The following is a 17,478-nucleotide window of genomic DNA, read 5'->3' as shown; positions in this document are numbered from 1 at the left end:
ACCATGAAGCAGGCGGATTTGAGGCTCCCCCATGCCATTTTCAAAAACCAGTACTGTTTGTCTAAGTAGTCCCTAGTGGCACTAATGTGCATGTGCAGTTTTGCAAAAAAAAAAAAAAAAACCCAATCTCAATCTGTTGCAGCTGTTTGGTAGCTGAGTGATCAGCTGACCTTTGTACATGGAAAATTTCCACTATTGAACACAGTGATGGCAAAATCGGCAGCGGCCCTAGGGAGACATACTCACATATTGGTGCAGCTCAGGCTTCAGAGATATTATGGAACCCACCTGGAGCTGAATGACAGAGGCAACCGGGGAGCAGGGAGCATGCATCACCTCCCCTGCTGTTCCAAGCTGCCTTGGATCTGATCTGGGAGGCAATGGCGAGTTCAAGTCCCACCTTCTGCCTTTAGCCGGGTAGTTATGAAAAATATACAGCACGAAGGCTCAAATTAAGCACCAGAAAATTTGTTCTAAATTTACTAACGGTCAACTTCCGGTAGGGCTGCTGAGCGAAGCACTGTGTCCCCCCGGAGGCTCCCGGTGGGGGAACCAAGAAACGTCTTAAATAGGGGTGTCAACCCCCCCCCCCGATTCCTAAATAGTGGAACGGGTGTCAGGGAATCTCCTGCTGCCTATGAAGAGCGGTTTGACTCCTGAACTCTCTTAAGACTCCGGAGATTCAGAAGCAGTCCCGCCGGCTTGAGGGGTTTTACTTCGCCGCAGACGTCTTTGGAATTAGGCTTCGCTCTCCCCTATCTACTACCATCTAAGCAACTATACAGAAGTAAGAATACCTACTCTCCTAAAATCTGAGTAAGTTTAAAAGAACTCTTTTGTTTTACCTGGATTTGGAAGTCCCGGGAGATTGCTAAACACATCTGTCAAATCCATATCTCCCCACCCATAGAAAACTGGACACAGCCGGTATGTACAGAACTGCCTTTTTGTTTAGACTATTTGTCAGCTAAGTATATTGTGTGCTAAGGCATGAAGTTAATGCCTTCATTGTTAATTTCCTTTTCCCGTTGGGAATGTATGTGTTTATTTCTTTAATTTACTCTTGACCATTAGTAAATTCAGAACAATTGTTCTGGTGCTTAATTTGAGCCTTCGTGCTGTATATTTTTCATAGCTGTGACTACTTTCAGCACAGGTTTTCGTTTAGGGTTTTGTCAGGTAGTAGCTTCTGATAATTTGGCATACCCAATAACCACTTGGGTCTCTTGTTCAGTGAACCAGTGCTGGTCTGAAAATTCAGGTGATCAGCCAGTGTGGTGCAGCGGTTAGGAGCGGTGGACTTTAATCTGGTGAACCAGGTTGGATTCCCACTCCTACACATGAAGCCTGCTGGGCGACCTTGGGTTAGTCACAGTTCTCTCAGCCCCACCTACTTTACTTTAATGATACTTTTCATATGGCCAGCCCTGAACACTGAGATCAAAAATTAAAGACAAAAGAAAAAGAACTATCTAGATAATCCATAAAAAAATTAGGATTTTTTAATCTTGATTGACTGGGGGAAAAACTTGGCAACTGTCAATGCAGTATTAAAATCCACCCCTGCTAAAAGAACCCTCAAATTATCTAATTCACAGATTCCCAAATAAAAGGCTTTATCCATCTGTCTCTAACTTCACTGAGCAGGTCACAGCTAAACAAGGAATGCTGCAGTGTCTCTATTTGGCCAGAACCACACCGACATACTCTCTCGCAATATAGTACCCTATTTAAACGACCCATTAACTCCCCTGATGGAATGGCATTCAGTCTAGCCAACATAAATAATTGTATTGTGGGATTGTCAGAAAATCAAAATGCATCGGGTGGGATTGTGGCAAGTTTAGACCTAGGTATAGAGGTGAACATACTCTATGTGCTCTTATTGTAGTACTTCTAAAATCCCGTTTTTGCAAGCAGCTCAGGATTGAGGAAAAAGCTGCCGATGACCTGTGACCCTTTAGGTCAGAGAGATTCCTAAACACTGCATACGACATTCAATCAATGTACTCCACGAGTTCTGATAAGAATCAGCTTGGTCAGCCTCACCTACCTCACAATGTGTCTGTTGTGGGGAGAGGAAGGGAAGGAGATTGTAAGCCGGTTTGATTCTCCTTAAAAGGTAGAGAAAGTTGGCATATAAAAACCAACTCGTCATCTTCTTCTATTTATTGAGATATTTACACCCCACTTTTCTGCCCAATTGTGACCCAGAGTGGCTAATGACATCATTCTCATCACCTCCATTTTATTCTCACAACTAGCCTGTAAGGTAGGTGAAGTTGAGGAAGGGTGACTGGCCCACAGCAGAGTAGGGGTTCAAACCTGGGTCTCCCAGATCCTAGTCCGACACTCTAACCACTACACAACACTGGTTCTCAAGCAAGCTTTTTGGCTGATGAAATATCTCTGATCCACTCCAACTTAGACACAGCAGTTCCAATACTTGAGGTGTCAGAAGCATTCTCTTGTCAATATTGTTTCTGATAGTTTCAGATCGTTTTTCCTGACCACTACAGGTCGTGCAGGCCACCGCTTGCAAAACAGAACATTGACCTGTCAAGATAAGATTTTATTAGGGGGAATCCAAGGGTTTATTATTGGTTGATGCTCTAATTATGAACTGTAAGCCACTTTGAGAAGCCCCATGGCGCAAAGTGGTAAGCTGCAGTACTGCAGTCCAAGCTCTGCTCACGACCTGAGTTCAATCCCAATGGAAGTCAGTTTCAGGTAGCCGGCTCAAGGTTGACTTAGCCTTCCATCCTTCCGAGGTTGGTAAAATGAGTACCCAGCTTGCTGGGGGTAAAGGGAAGATGACGGGAAGGCACTGGCAAACCACCCCACAAACAAGGTCTGCCTAGAAAAAGCCAGGATGTGACGTCACCCCATGGGTCAAGAATGACCCGGTGCTTGCACTGGGGACCTGTACCTGTAAGCTATGGGAAAAGGCAGGATATAAATAGTTTAATAAATAAAGGCTCCTCTGATCAGTATTAATCCATCTTTGGGGAGAAGAATTTTCCTACGCCTCTCAAGGGCAGCAGCTATTTCGAAGAGCTTTCCCTGGCAAAGGCTCATTTGATCAACAACAAAACTGTGTCAAACATAAGTGATCTTATGTGGGTGTGTGTGTGGGGGGGGGGTAGCAGAGCAACAACAGGCAAACCCAAATGACACCTGTGCCCTTGATCAATTTCATCCAAGGCTTTATGGGACAGACACAGCATAAGTCATGCTGGTGAAGGATTTCTGATTATCGCTTGGCCAGGATGTTAATTGTGCCAGATCTATCAGGAGGCTTTGACACTTCAGACCACTTCGTTTTATTACTTCATCTAGCAAAGGGATGGGGGTTACAAGCCCTGCAGACCAAATTGCATTATTTTGAATCCGGGAGGCTTTCCGTCTGCTTCTGGGTCATTCCAAGATACTGGATAAACCCCTTCCTGCCCTGGGGGCCATATCTCTGAAGAACCACATCTCCTGGCACAATACTGTACAATCCACTCACCCTTTTTTCTCAGACCCAACATCATGAATAGTCTCAGCTGGCCTCAATCAGAAAGCAAGCTCTTGGCAGCTGCCCATCCCAACCTGATATGGTTTGCCACTCCTCTTTCCTGCTGGCTGTTCAGAACTTCAGTCTTTCCCAGGGTTTTCAGCTGAAATGATTACTGGACTGATACATTTTATATTCTGCTTGATAACTGTTAAGACTGGCAACACAAACAAACTAATGTTGGCAGATAGCTGAAGTTATAGTATGGGTGAATTTTTTGAAGGTGATTTATAGGCGGTTTTAAAATCTAAACACTTATGTTTCCCAAATCGCTTGATCTTTTGTCTCGGTTTTTAATCTCTTCTTGTTAGTCACACAGAGCCCATTGGAAGGAGAGAATATGAATGTTTTAAACAAATTTTTTAGAAACACACGACACATTGGGAGTGACCCCTTGTTAACAACAGCATTAAACAGTTAGTGAGGTTGACACATCAATCGGTAAATAGGTTTGTAACAAGATTTTGACTAAAACCACCCAGCTCAGTCAGCAACCCAGTTAAACGAAAGAGTTTGGATTACAAATTATTCAGTCACACTTAACATCAGTGTGCCAAAATCAGATAATTCTGCTGGACTAATTTTCTTTGTCATCATTGAGGAACGCAATGGAATGATAATTCGTGAGCTCAGTAGAACAGCAGGACCTGTTTATTCAAAGCGCCCGGGCCTTCGGACTCTCACTTCATCCATGCTGAGTCACGGTGGAAGCTGTCCCTGATCCTCGGCCTATGATACATTTCAAGAATGGAAACACTTATTGACCACATATTAAAGCTGCATGTGCGCGCATCCACACACACCATCAGCTCAAGTAACACCCTTTCAGCAACGAGAAGGGGGGTGGAATCAGTTTCTTTTTTTCCGACTAAGAGATTCCTGCTGTGCCAGGTTAAATGTAGGTCAAGCTGTCTGAGCCCATGTCTGTGGCACACTCCACGCTAGATTAAATTGGGATTTTCCACTTACACAACTGTCAATCTCTGTAATATCGGCAAAAGTTAAATTAATCAGGAATGAGCCGAAGCCGGTTCTCAAGGGGGGGGGGGGCTTCTCCAGCTCTGAGGTACTGCTCAGGCATGTAGTGTGTGTGGGGGAAGATATGGTTGCTGTCACTAAGATATTGCTCTGTTGTGGCTCTTTGCCTCCTAGTCTGAATCTCTCTCTTACTGAGGGGAAGAAGGGGGGGGGGGCAATGCAGGGCAATATGACAAAGTAAGGCAGCAAGTACACAGGCTCCGAGGCTGATCTTGTTAAAATTCTAATACTGCCCAGAATGTGAAGGATCGCTCCGCATTTGGTTAGAGAGCCACACTAGAGCTGAGGGGTCCCATGAACCATACTGGGTGACCTTGGCCCAGTCATTCTCTCTCCGTCTAACCTACCATAAAAAACTGTTGGGAATCCTGTATGCTGCCCTCAGCTCCTTGGAGGATGGGCTGGATGAACGTTTACTAGACAGAAGCCGTACCTTGGGTCTTAACCCCGTCTTTCATTTCCGCAGCACCAGCATCTTGCAGTGAGCAGAAAGTACCCAGGACCTCATAATCCATTTGGTTTCTTTTCTTTTTTTTTTGCATGGAGGGCCCCACAAGTGCCCAAGGATGTCCAGACACAACTGGATTCCTCCACAAAAGTACTGGGGGGTGCTGCATTCTTCAAATAGTAATCTGCTGGCTGCCCTGGCCCCTGCCTGGTGAAATAGCCTCTCAAGTGAGACCAGGGCCCTGTGGGCGGGCAGGATACAAGAGCAACAAATAAATAACCAAATAACTAAATAAAAGTTGTGTTTGGACACTGAGGGAGTGACAGAAGTGACACGACCATGATATAGTTAGTTAGACAAATACTTAAACACTACAAGAGGTTTTACCGTCTATCATGGTAGAATTTGGAGGCAGAATTTCACAGCTTTTTGCTATTCAACTATAACCAGAAACCGCTATTTATTTCCAACCCAACGAAAACCTAAGAGTAGCGATGAACCCAGCAGCATGTCAACCACTTTTTATTTCTGCCCAGCAGTCTAGTGCATGCATCAAGGAGTCCACAGTTGGGATGCCCTCAAGGGCAGACTACATTATGAGATTACCAGCAGATGAATGAGCTCTCTGAACACTTACCAAGAACAAATAAATGAGCTCCATGGAGCAGCACTGGTGATTGGAGACATTTCTGAACAGGACATGAATGCTGTGTTCAACACATGACACATAAGTTAAATGAATAAAATATACCATGTTTGGAACTTGAGTATGCACAACCACTGCTGCATCGCTCGGCATGTCAAACTAGTCCCTGAGCCCAAAATTCTTCATGGTTTTTATCCTGTCAAACCATACCTTCCAGTGAGCAGTGCTTGCAACTCACTTGTTCATAGCTGCTACTAGACCTAAGACCGCTGCATATATTAAACCGCCTTACACTGAGTCAAATCATGCCTCTATCAAGGTCAGTATTGTCTACTGGGTGTGGCAGCAGATCTCTGGGGTCTCATGTCTTTCATATCACCTACAACTTGATTGTTTTTAATTGTTATGCCAGGGATTAAATCTGGGACCTTCTGCATCCAAAGCAGATGCTCTACCACTGTGCTACTCCGAATGTGTATTCTGAACTATTGCTGTTATGGTCCCAGGAAGGACTTGCCCAGTGTGGCTACTGCACATGAATCTCTTCACTCTCTGGTCATCAGGAAACACTCTTCTCTGAGTGTTTTGTATTTTTGGTACGTGAGTATTGTGTGGGACAATGAAGACCCTCCAGATAGTCACCCAGGTGAGGGGGCTGCATTAAAAAGTTAGATCAGGTGGGATTGCTTCTCCATCTTCCATAAGTGAGGATACACCAAAGTCAACAAACAACGTCTATGTTAATTACTGCACTACTATCTAGGATCAGGGCTGAGAATGTGTGACTGGCCCAGGGTCACCCAGCAAGCTTCCTTGGCGCAAATGGGGATTTGAACCTGGATTTCCCAGGTCCTAGTCCCGACACCTTAACTTATACACCACGCTGGCTCTCTTAGGCAAGCTAGCATAACTATTTCCCACTGCACAAAATTCATGGTTGTATTATTGAACCTGCTGTATGATGCACCATGGAAATGATGACACTGAGGTGGTGTGGTGTTCTAGAATATGGCTCAGGCCAACTCAGGGCCTCTACTCAGTCACTGCAGTCCTTCCAAGACTTTCAGAACCTACCCCATTTACAGTAAATAGCCCTCTACCAGGTAGAGTGAACTGGAAAACATGCTGAGGTTTGTGGACGGAAGGTGTTAGTAAAATTAATTTAGTAGAAATCTGCTGTTACCATTTAAAAAAGCAGATTTCAACCAGCTAGAGATTATGCTAAGCACATATCTTCTGACAACATGATTTTTGAGCCAGGTGAAGATTGTGCATTAGGGCTATGAAGGAGAAACCCCACCCTTCCAAATCTCTACTACAATTTTATCCCACCTTTCCTGCAAGGCACTCGGGATGTAAGTTTTATCCCTCTTCCACTTTATCCTCACAACCTAGCAGTTAGGTTGATAAACAGTGTCACCCAATGAGCTCATGGCTAAAGATTTTAACATGGGTCCCCTGAATTTTAACATGGGTCCAACCACTGTACCACAATGGTTCTGAAGCGCCATTGATGAGGTCAGCAGAGAAAGGTGGGGTCAGCAGCAAGACACCCTTTCCATCTTGCCTGAAGTCTACTCCAGCTGAGAGCCATTTGCCACCAGATTCCATTTGCCAAAGATGGAACCCATCAAAGGCCCAAGCAGTCATTGTGCTGAATCCATCTCAGCTGAGAATCACCTTCCTAACAAACACTTGTGGTAATTTATGCTATTTTACTGTGTGTGTTGGGGGTATTCCTTGAGCCAATGCAAGAGTTAATTGGGGAGGGGCTATGGCTCAGTGGTAGAGCATCTGCTTGGCATGCAGAAGGTCCCAGGTTCAATCCCCAACATCTCCAGTTAAAAGGACTAGGCAAGTAGGTGATGTGAAAGACCTCTACCTGAGACCCCGGAGAGCCGCTGCCGGACTGAGAAGACAATACTGACTTTAATGGACCAAGGGTCTGATTTAGTATAAGGCAGCTTCATGTGTTCAATTTGGGCTGAAAAACAGGAAAGAGACAAAAAAAATAGCTCTAGGGCCAGTCAGCAGCCATATTTGCATGCCACATTGTAAAGGATAACTTGGCTAATAACCATAATGCTTGAAATTATAATCAGCAGAGCCAGAATCTCTTAGAAGTAGCAGACTGTAAAAAATAAAAATAGGTCCCATTAAGAGATGTGCAAATGGGGTCACTTCAGAAGATTTTTTAACTGCACATTTCAATTAGAGCTCATTCAAAGTACAACAGATCAAAACTGTGATAATGAAAAAGAAGTCTCATTAATATTTTCGTCTAAGCAGCAAAGTCTCATTAGAAACAGAGCTTTAGTTAGAAAAGGCTCCAGAATGTTAAAAATATGACATTTAATGAGAATCCATACGCTTAGGGTGAAACCTGAATATTTTACCTCACAACAGCAGACAGGGGGAATAATCATCCATCTGGAAAGCTCCTGCTGAGATGAGGTACCTTGCCTGTAGTCAGTCCACAGGCAACACCATCAAGCAGATGTCATATAACACAAATAAATATAATTACAATAAAAAGTAGATTACAGAAAAGATCTAAGCATTCTCAGGAAATGAAGTTTTGCATTTGGCTGGCACTTCTGAGATTTGGGACCAGGATTAAACACACATACACACAGAGTGAGAGGGTACACGACTGAGCTGTTACCCTCTTTTAGAAGAATTCACAAAACAAAAGCTGCAAACTAAAAATCTTTTTCAAACCTCTCAAAATTGGTGCTGTGAGATACACCCTGGAGATAAAAACAATTAAGTTTTTGAGTAAAGGGAAGAAACCTCACACACACAGTTTTAACACATAAGATACATTCCCCACTATTTCTCTAACATATTCCTGCAACTCCATTCACCTATTCTTTTGTAAAGGGCATTTGATGATTTCAGCACATTTTCCCCATCTGGACTCAGAGACCTTTCCCCTCATACTGGGGGCTGAACCAACCATAGCACAAACAAGTCCACTGCCTGGCCCTCCACCAATATGCCCGTTAACTTCAGGCACTGCTGCTGATTAGCTAGTCCTTTAGCCCCAGGAGCCCCGTGGGGTAAGCTGCAGTACTGCAGTCCAAGCTCTGCTCATGACCTGAGTTCGATCCTGACGGAGGTCGGTTTCAGGTAGCCAGCTCAAGGTTGACTCAGCCTTCCATCCTTCCAAGGTCGGTAAAATGAGTACCCAGCTTACTGGGGGTAAAGGGAAGATGACTGGGGAAGGCACTGGCAAACCACCCCGCAAACATAGTCTGCCTAGAAAATGTTGGGATGTGACGTCACCCCATGGGTCAGGAATGACCTGGTGCTTGCACAGGGGACCTTTACCTTTACTTAGCCCCAGCACTCCCTAAGGCAGAGTCAAGAAAAAGCTCCATTAGCATTAGATAGTTCATAGAGGTTATTTCCTAGGTTGCAGCACCAAAATTACTTCTGTGGGACAGCTTGTATTGGATCTTGGCACATACCACTCAGGCTTGTGCAGGATGGCAAGTTTAGAACACAGACCAGAGGGAAAAAATCTGAACGAGAGACAAATTTATTTATTGGTTTTTAATAGTTTTGTCCTGTGGTTTGACCACAGCTTCTTAAGAACAAGCATAAAATCTGTAGTTAAAACTAACAACAGCACTTAGAGCAACATTTTCCTTTAAAAGTATTGCAATAACAGACCTTAGGTCTAAAAACTAGAACATCACCATTTGCTCAGTTAAAAGGAGGCAGATACATAACTGTCAAAATCTTGTTCTGCATATAACCAGAAGTTACATTAGAAATAAAGCAGAAAATTGATTAGGTTGAAGGGGGAACAAAAAGTTGCTTAAAGCAAGCTAGGTTCATTGTAGCTTCACATGAACTATCAAGAAGTTCCAATAAAACATGATTCTTTCCTTTTTACTTTCAAATAATAATAAAAATAATAAAATAATACTTAGCATGTATATAGCACTTTCAGTGCTCAAAGCGCTTCACATACATTACCTTGTAACCCTTACAACAGCCCTGTAAGGTAGGCAAGTATTATCCCAATGGCCTGCCTAAGCCCACCTAGTAAATTTGTCTTGGCGGAGGCAAGATTTGAACTGGGGACCTCCCAGATCACAGTTCTTTCTCTCAGCCACTGCATTATATCAACTGCTAGCTTAAAACCAAACAAACAAAAAATAAAATGATTAAATATTGTGGATAGTGCTTTTTTTAATAACTTGAAACAAAATGAACAAAAGAATCAGACACATATACAAGAAGGACATATGACCCAGTGTGGAAAGCAATAGATCATACTCATCTTTTACTGTATAATATGCATCATATGCTGCAAAATTAACACGAAACAAAAAAAATGGTCAATGTAGCAGAAGCAAGGCATGAATCCAATGATAAATTGAATAACTAATAACCAAGTCTGGATACAGACCATCATGGAATTATCTGCAAGTAAGTTCCTTATGAAAATGCATGAAGATCAGTTTCTCTGGCAACGCGCACAGCAAATAAAGCAAGAATTACCTGAATAAAGTAAAACATGTTTAATTTTATTTTTGTGCTAAGAACATGCCTAGAGTGCTGATCATTGCTGATGAAAGGGTTTGGTGTGTGTGTTGTTGTTTTTTAAGTCTGTTCTGAAGTTCAAGATGCATTCTAATAATTGGGGAGGAAACATGAATACAGAGCTCCATATCTACTTTGGAGGTTCTATCATACCTTTCATCACTGCAGCTTCAAAGCCGAATGGTAATTTAAAAAAAAAAAAAAAAAAGGAGGCAGCATCTTGTTTGGTCCACTGGATGTGTAACGTTTATTATTGCAATCAGCCACTCACATTCTAGATCCCCCCCCTCCCCGGCACATGGTTCACTAACATGCTAGATTTCTTCTCCTCAGGAATACATCGTCACTGTACAGTGCAAATAGGGCAGAGGTCAGCACAGCAGAATTCTAAATACTCTAATACGCTGTGTGCCCAAACCAGATTAACAACTATTGGACTACCTATATATCATTGCATGAGTGTGGGGATGGAAGAAGACAAGAATCTGTAAGAATATGCAAAGGCCCAAACAGTGCAATGGGAGGGGGGGGGGTTAGAGGCAGAACAGGATATAAGTAGGCATTTCTTAGAAAGATATTAACATGCCAAACTGCAGGTCAATTGAGAAATTATAAGCTAAGCTATTAAGAGCTGAGCCCAGAATACTCTTGACTACATGTGTAAGCTTTTCCATTAGTGGGCCCGGATTAGCCAGCCATTAATTTGTGTTACACGGTTGCAGGAGTGAGGGAGAAGAGCGGGTGATGAGGACGATTACAATGGCTGTTGCCTGCAGAAGCCCCTCTTACCAACTCAAGGTGGGAGAAATATGGGCCAGTTACAACAAATGTATCATTCAGTCCTGCAAAGGAGTTCCCTGTTCCAGTATTTAAGATTGTTCTGAGTCAGATTGTGAATTCTTGAGTCGCACCAAGGAACGAGCCCTAAAAATAATAGCGTCGCCGTGTTTTATTTGGCTTCCACACTGAAAAATTTGCGCTGTTTTTCTGAGGTATTTGTTTTGCCTAACAAGTCTAAGCTCTAGAAAGAGGGCACAGTGTGGACAGATGGTGAACTCGTTCTGCCAAGACAACCTTGCTGTGGACAGCACCTGTCACACAGAAGGATATTTTCTTTCCTCATCTGTTTTCTGCAAACTAAGCCCCCTTATAAAAATCTGAAAAAACCCCAAAGCAAAATATTACATTGCTGCTCACTAAACCTTTGCAATACTTCAGGTTTTTTCTACCAGCTGTGATGACACCTTCCTGGGCCAGGAAAAAGAACATCTTGGGGAAGGACAGCTTGAAGAACTGTCACCTGCATCCTTCAAAAGTCACTACAGCTTCAAACGGTACCGAGATCAATCTGCTATGGGCACCAAGGGCCCAGTTGCTAACTCAGAAAGGCAACTTTAATCACACAGAAAATAGGAAGGAGGAGTTGGTAAGCCCCATCCAGGTGGCGACGCTTATGAACTAAACCAAAAGTGCATGAAGCTAGTACAAAGATCAGTGCATTGCTCTGAGGCATCGTAGTATTGCTCAAACCTGTCCCACATTTGCTGTTGCCTGCACTGTGACTAGATGGGAAAAAGAGAGTCTACCATATGTGAAGGAAATGCATGCACCCCCTAGACCCACCTAGGACTTCATGCTTTTTAAAAAAAAAAACCTCAACAATCTGTTTTATTTCATACGGGTGGGCTTGGAAGCCAGATCCCACTTCAACCAAATCTTATTTAAGCATTGGCATGTTAAATGTGCCCTGACCTGGATATCCCAGGCTAGCCTGACCTCGTCAGATCTCAGAAGCTAAGCAGGGTCGACCCTGGCAAATATTTGGATGTGAGACCTCCAAGGAATACTAGAGTTGTAACATGGAGGCAGGCAATGGCAAACCACCTCTGTATGCCTCTTGCTTTGAAAACCCCACCAGGGGTCGCCATAAGTCAGATGTGACTTTACAGCCCCCCCAAAATGCAAATATATGTAGGTTATATGTTTGGCCGACCTCTATGTTGACATGAATAATAATGAATAGTTGAAGGGGGAAGTGACCACCACTGGTCCAATTTCATAACAATAAAGCAACAAATAAAAGCAGCAGCTAGCAACAACGTTAAAGCTGATATTTTTTTAATCTTTAAAGGAGACACACACACAAACGCGCGCACACAATATTCCCCACAGTGAAAATGCATCAGACAACCAGTTGCAACCAATGAGCGAATCAAAAGTGGTTTGTTCAAGCTTTCCTGGTTTCGCCTTATAGTATATTGATATTTCATAGGAAAATAAAAATACATCGATGTCGTGCCATTTGTATGCAAATTCCGTTACAAAAGAAGGACAAAGCACGCAAGTAGGCATTCACAAGTTCTATGCCATGTGTGTCAGAACAGTTATCCTCTATACATTATGTTACATTATTAACAATGGTTTTGTATCCGTTCTACCCACTGGGTAGGATATGTGCATAATATATTCAAGTTATATACAGCACCTTACATATCAAAAATCAGAAGAGACAGACCGAAGAGACTGAAAAAAGCACCGTTTTAAGTGAGGCACAATGAAGGTGGGAGCATAAGGCCCGATTCCAAGAGCCATTCCAGTCAGCGGGAGTCTTTCCACTGACTTTAATGGGTTTTGAAGGACCAAGGCCAGCATGCGCAGGGGGCGGAGTTCCTATTTGCACAGGACCTGAACACGAGGCACCTTAGTTGCTTCTAAACTACAGACATGCAGATCTCCTCTAAATTATATCTTACTTAATAGTTCTACAATGAGAGATGAGAGGAACATCAACTAAGGAAAAGAATGAGAAGGCAGAAAGATACAAAAAAATAAGAATATGGTCTCACAAAAACCAAACACATGCAACATTCTTTTTTAAAAAGCAGCAACACAGCCACTAATATCTCACTCCTACATAAACTTAAATGGAAAGATGTCCCCACTGATTTCCAATGGAACTTGTTTCTAAGCAAGAAAGCATAGAATTGCAACCTAAATACAAGTGGTTAAAAACCTACTTGGTGGGACTGGAACAAAGGTCTCTCTCTCCTCCAACCCAACGGACCAGGTTGCAGTGTTACAGGTTTACAGAGATATATCAGCCTTCCCTTTTTGCTTCTCATATACAAGAAACAGAAATAAGAGGATTTATACAAGAAACAGAAATAAGAGGATTTAAACAAAGTCTTAGGGCTTCCTATTTGTAGCTTTAACATTTTGTATTGGTGGTGGATAGCAGGTAAAGAATTGCACAGAGCATCAATATTTTCAGAATTTATGTTAAAGGACAATTGACTGCCCACTTACAGAGGCATAACATCAGCGGTCAATAAATCACTGTTACGGTGACATCACTAGTTAGATCAGTGCCAAGCATATGCATTTCTTCAGATGGCAGATGATCCTTGCCGTGCTTTTAAAAGCATGTCAACGTTGTGTGGGCGGGGGCAGACTGATTCAGTGTACAAACGCACCCCCACTAGACCTTCCTGTGAATACATGAGGCTGCTCTATATCCAAGACCATCTTGTTCAGCATTGTCTGCTTCAACAGGCAACGGCTCTCCAGGTAGAGAAAGGTCTTTCCCAGGATCTGCTACCTGAGATCCTTTAACTGGAGATAGCAGGGACTGAACCAAGGACCTTCTCCACGCAAAGCAGGTGCTCCTCCACCGAGCCGTGGCATCTTCCCTACACGGGCATGTCCTAATGATACAACTGTCATTGTATCTTATTGCTCCTCATGTCTCACTTGAAACTACAGGGACAACCCAAATTATAAGCATCGTCACTGTACAAGTCACACAGGACTAGTTTCCTAGCTTGGTCCCCATGTGGAGAGTATTTGCCTGATACAGTAAAAGGTGGAGATCCATGGCAGCACACAGGCTGTAACCATAACTAGGAGCATGACACACAGAGAGATAACTACGCCTACTACACTAATATATGCATGAACGTGTCCATAATCATTGAAGAAACTCTCTCTTTAGGAACATTTATAGCAAAAGCAATGGTATTAGGAAGAGAGTTCTCCAATGGCATCACTGATTGCTTTCCAAAATCAAGGAAACAAACCCTCATCTCATACTCTGCCTTACCCTGTATCAAGTATCACACAGTATCTTCCAATCTAACTCTAGACACAAGGTAGCACCAGAAAGCTTTCTACTGCCTGCCCCAGGGATTCTACCAATACATAACTGGATAAAGTGTCCTTTGTGAGAGGGGGACCTCAGCCTCCTTTGCTGTATTTAAGACCTGGGCACAAATCAGCTGTCTGTTTTCCAGCTCTACTCAGAGAGGTGCACATGCCAAGTCCCCTTTCCTTAAGGAGCCACACCTCAGATGTTTGAAAATGACGAAGATTTAAAAGGGTATTTTAAAAAACATGCAAATCGCAAGCAGCAAGAGAGGTATGCCAGAACTTAATTAACTAGGAGGCCACGGCTAATCTATTGCAAACATGAGCTAAAGTACATCCACAGACAAAGATGAGCATGTCTGGGTACGTATCAAAACAGTCTGCTTGAGGAAGCTCGCTTCTGAAGGTTCAAAAGCACGCTTCATTACTTGGCCATTTTTGTGCCAACCAAAGGGAACTTTGGAGAGGGTGCACGATTTTAACACCTCCCAAAGAAGAGTTTTTGCATTCTTGTATCCTTAACACAAGGAAGAAGAAATTAAAGAAGCAGTAGATACATTTAAAGAAAAAGTAATTTTAATTTCCCATCTCTCCAATGGTCCAAATACCTGCTATATTCTCTGAGGCAAGCCTTCAGCTATGAAATGCAGAATGACCTCAAATCTAGAAATAAACAAATACTATTAGTTGGCTTCATCAAATAAGTCCTTAAACTATCTCTAGAAGAAAAAAAAGTCATGAAAATTTGAATACATTAGGCAATAAATGTAGCTACACAAGTGCACACCATACTGAAGTACGAGATAAAAATTCCATTGGCTATACTGGATTATCTTGTGGAACAAGTACATTAGAACATACCTCAAAGTATTTGTGTGCACGGCACATAATTTTGAGAGAGAAATGTTGCTGAAAACCAGTTTGGATATTTTAACTTCAATGTTTCAAGTTTTCCCCTTAATTATTCTTCTCCACAATGCCTATATAAAATAGTAGGGTTTGCTTCTACAAGAGTCCCCTGAATAAGACAAAAAACAACAACCCCCAAGCTAGAAACTTTTTGTTCCTTAAGAACTAGGCTACTAAACAGTTCAAAGCAGAACACATGATACATCAGCTCACAAATGGCAAGTTTAGCGCAGTGGCTGGTTCTGGAGTTGTCTTTGTTTTTGCATTTTCATTTCAAAGTGAAAAAAATCTCACTGTTCTTTTTGATTAGAAGTTGGACCACAGAAAATACTACAGCTATGGAAGTTTAAGTAGTAATCAAGAGAGTGGCTCTCTGATTTAGTCTGTAGGTGGAGAAACAACGGAGAGAGATGACTGCAAAAGAATCTGGATTCCCTGGATTACATAGTACACCAAAAAATGGACAAAAGAACAAATGATGGTGTGGCAATAGAGTATGTTCAGGGTGGCAGAGGCCTAGGAGTATGCATGGCCAGGATCATGCTTCTGTGCGGGGTGTGTGTGTGTGTGTGAATGGTATCTCCTATGGAACCCAGGCACAATCTTCTAGCCCTCACAACCATATGAAAGTAGAAGAGGAGATTCTATATAACATTATAAAAACCAGGATGGAGCAATCAAGGACAACTTCACCCAGCAAAAGGTGCAAGTTATCTGTATCCAGACAACTGCTTCCTGCAGTTGATTAAACATTAATGGTATTTATCCAGCTCGCTTTTTCACTTCATCTTACTTAATTCCTCTCCTTACTGCTAGCCATCCCTCAGGGCTTCCGTCCACACTGATCCCATCATTCCCAGCGTATATGTTTTGGTACGTACCCCATCCTCCCTTTTTCACCAGTATAAAAGCTGGTTGCATCCAACTCTGCCTTAAGGCAGAGGTACCAACTAGCTCGGGCGGTTTGCAATAAATATGAAAAGCATCACCTGTGCAGATACTCCAGACCTTCTGGTTGACATTTGGACTAGCAGGGATCAGATAGAGGACAGACCTGCGGTTGTCAATGAGTGATATACCCTTGACAAACATCTCCCCCTCTCCCTGCTCCCACTCTGGAACTACCCTTACACCCTTCACAGTAACTATCCTTCTATTCTAAACATTTTTTTATACACATGGTACACAAAACCTCTTTCTTCTGGAAAAAAAAACACATTTCAAATGCTGCGAAGTAAAAAGTCATGCAGATGAATCCAAGGAGTTATGTAAACATGCTTAGTTTTCATTCCCACCATAGAAATTCAGTGTTCTACGTACAAAGTTTCAGTCCCCTAGGGCATGAATGCCAATTGATTTTTTTCCTATTATGCCAGGCTGTCGCACATTCACAAGCATACTACATGACAAGGGAGAGCAGGATGCAAAATAATCTTCCTCTCTATGCTATTTATTCCATTTAAAAACTTTAAAAGATAAACAAATACAGTATAAATCAGTGATGCTTTTACATCTAAAAGAGCTATTACCGATTAATAACTAATTGGACCTTATCTTAAGAGGTTTTTTGAACCTAGGGCTTGAAAAGATGGATGAAACAGTTTACCTTGTGTGTGTTTTTTAATTCATCAGATTGGATTCTACTAGCTTCTCCACTGGTGCAAGAGAAAGGAAGGGCCAGGAATTGTGAAATCTGCATAAACATAAAGCCATTTGGGAATGGGGGCTACCGTGAGGAGAAAACGCAACTCCTTCTTCCTTCTTGTACCAGTAAAAAAGCTGGTAAGACCCAATACGTTTACAGAGAAATCCTACACAGTTGCACGCTGTTAATAGACTTAGGGCCAAACTAAACATGGCTGTGTTGTATCCGTTTCAGGGATGCAGCCGCCATTTTAAAAAATGCCTTAGGAGGGACCTTAAAAGGCACGGGGGGTGGGTGGACAAGAATGCTTTGTCCTACTGTACTGCAGGCCTGATCAGGATTGGTCCCTCAAGGCATTTTTAAACCACCCTTAGGCTTTAAAAGGGCAGCGGCATCCCCATGGTGGACCTAAGGACATCATCAGATCTAGTTTAGCCCTAGGTTTGCTATGTTAGTCGCTCCCTACGCTGCACACATGCACATACACACAGAGAGAGAAAACAGCTTTTTAAATTGTTTAAAATACTTAGAAA

The sequence above is a fragment of the Euleptes europaea genome, chromosome 8 (genome assembly GCF_029931775.1).
Source record: "Euleptes europaea isolate rEulEur1 chromosome 8, rEulEur1.hap1, whole genome shotgun sequence".
Taxonomy (NCBI): domain Eukaryota; kingdom Metazoa; phylum Chordata; class Lepidosauria; order Squamata; family Sphaerodactylidae; genus Euleptes; species Euleptes europaea.
This window is presented reverse-complemented; position numbering follows the sequence as displayed.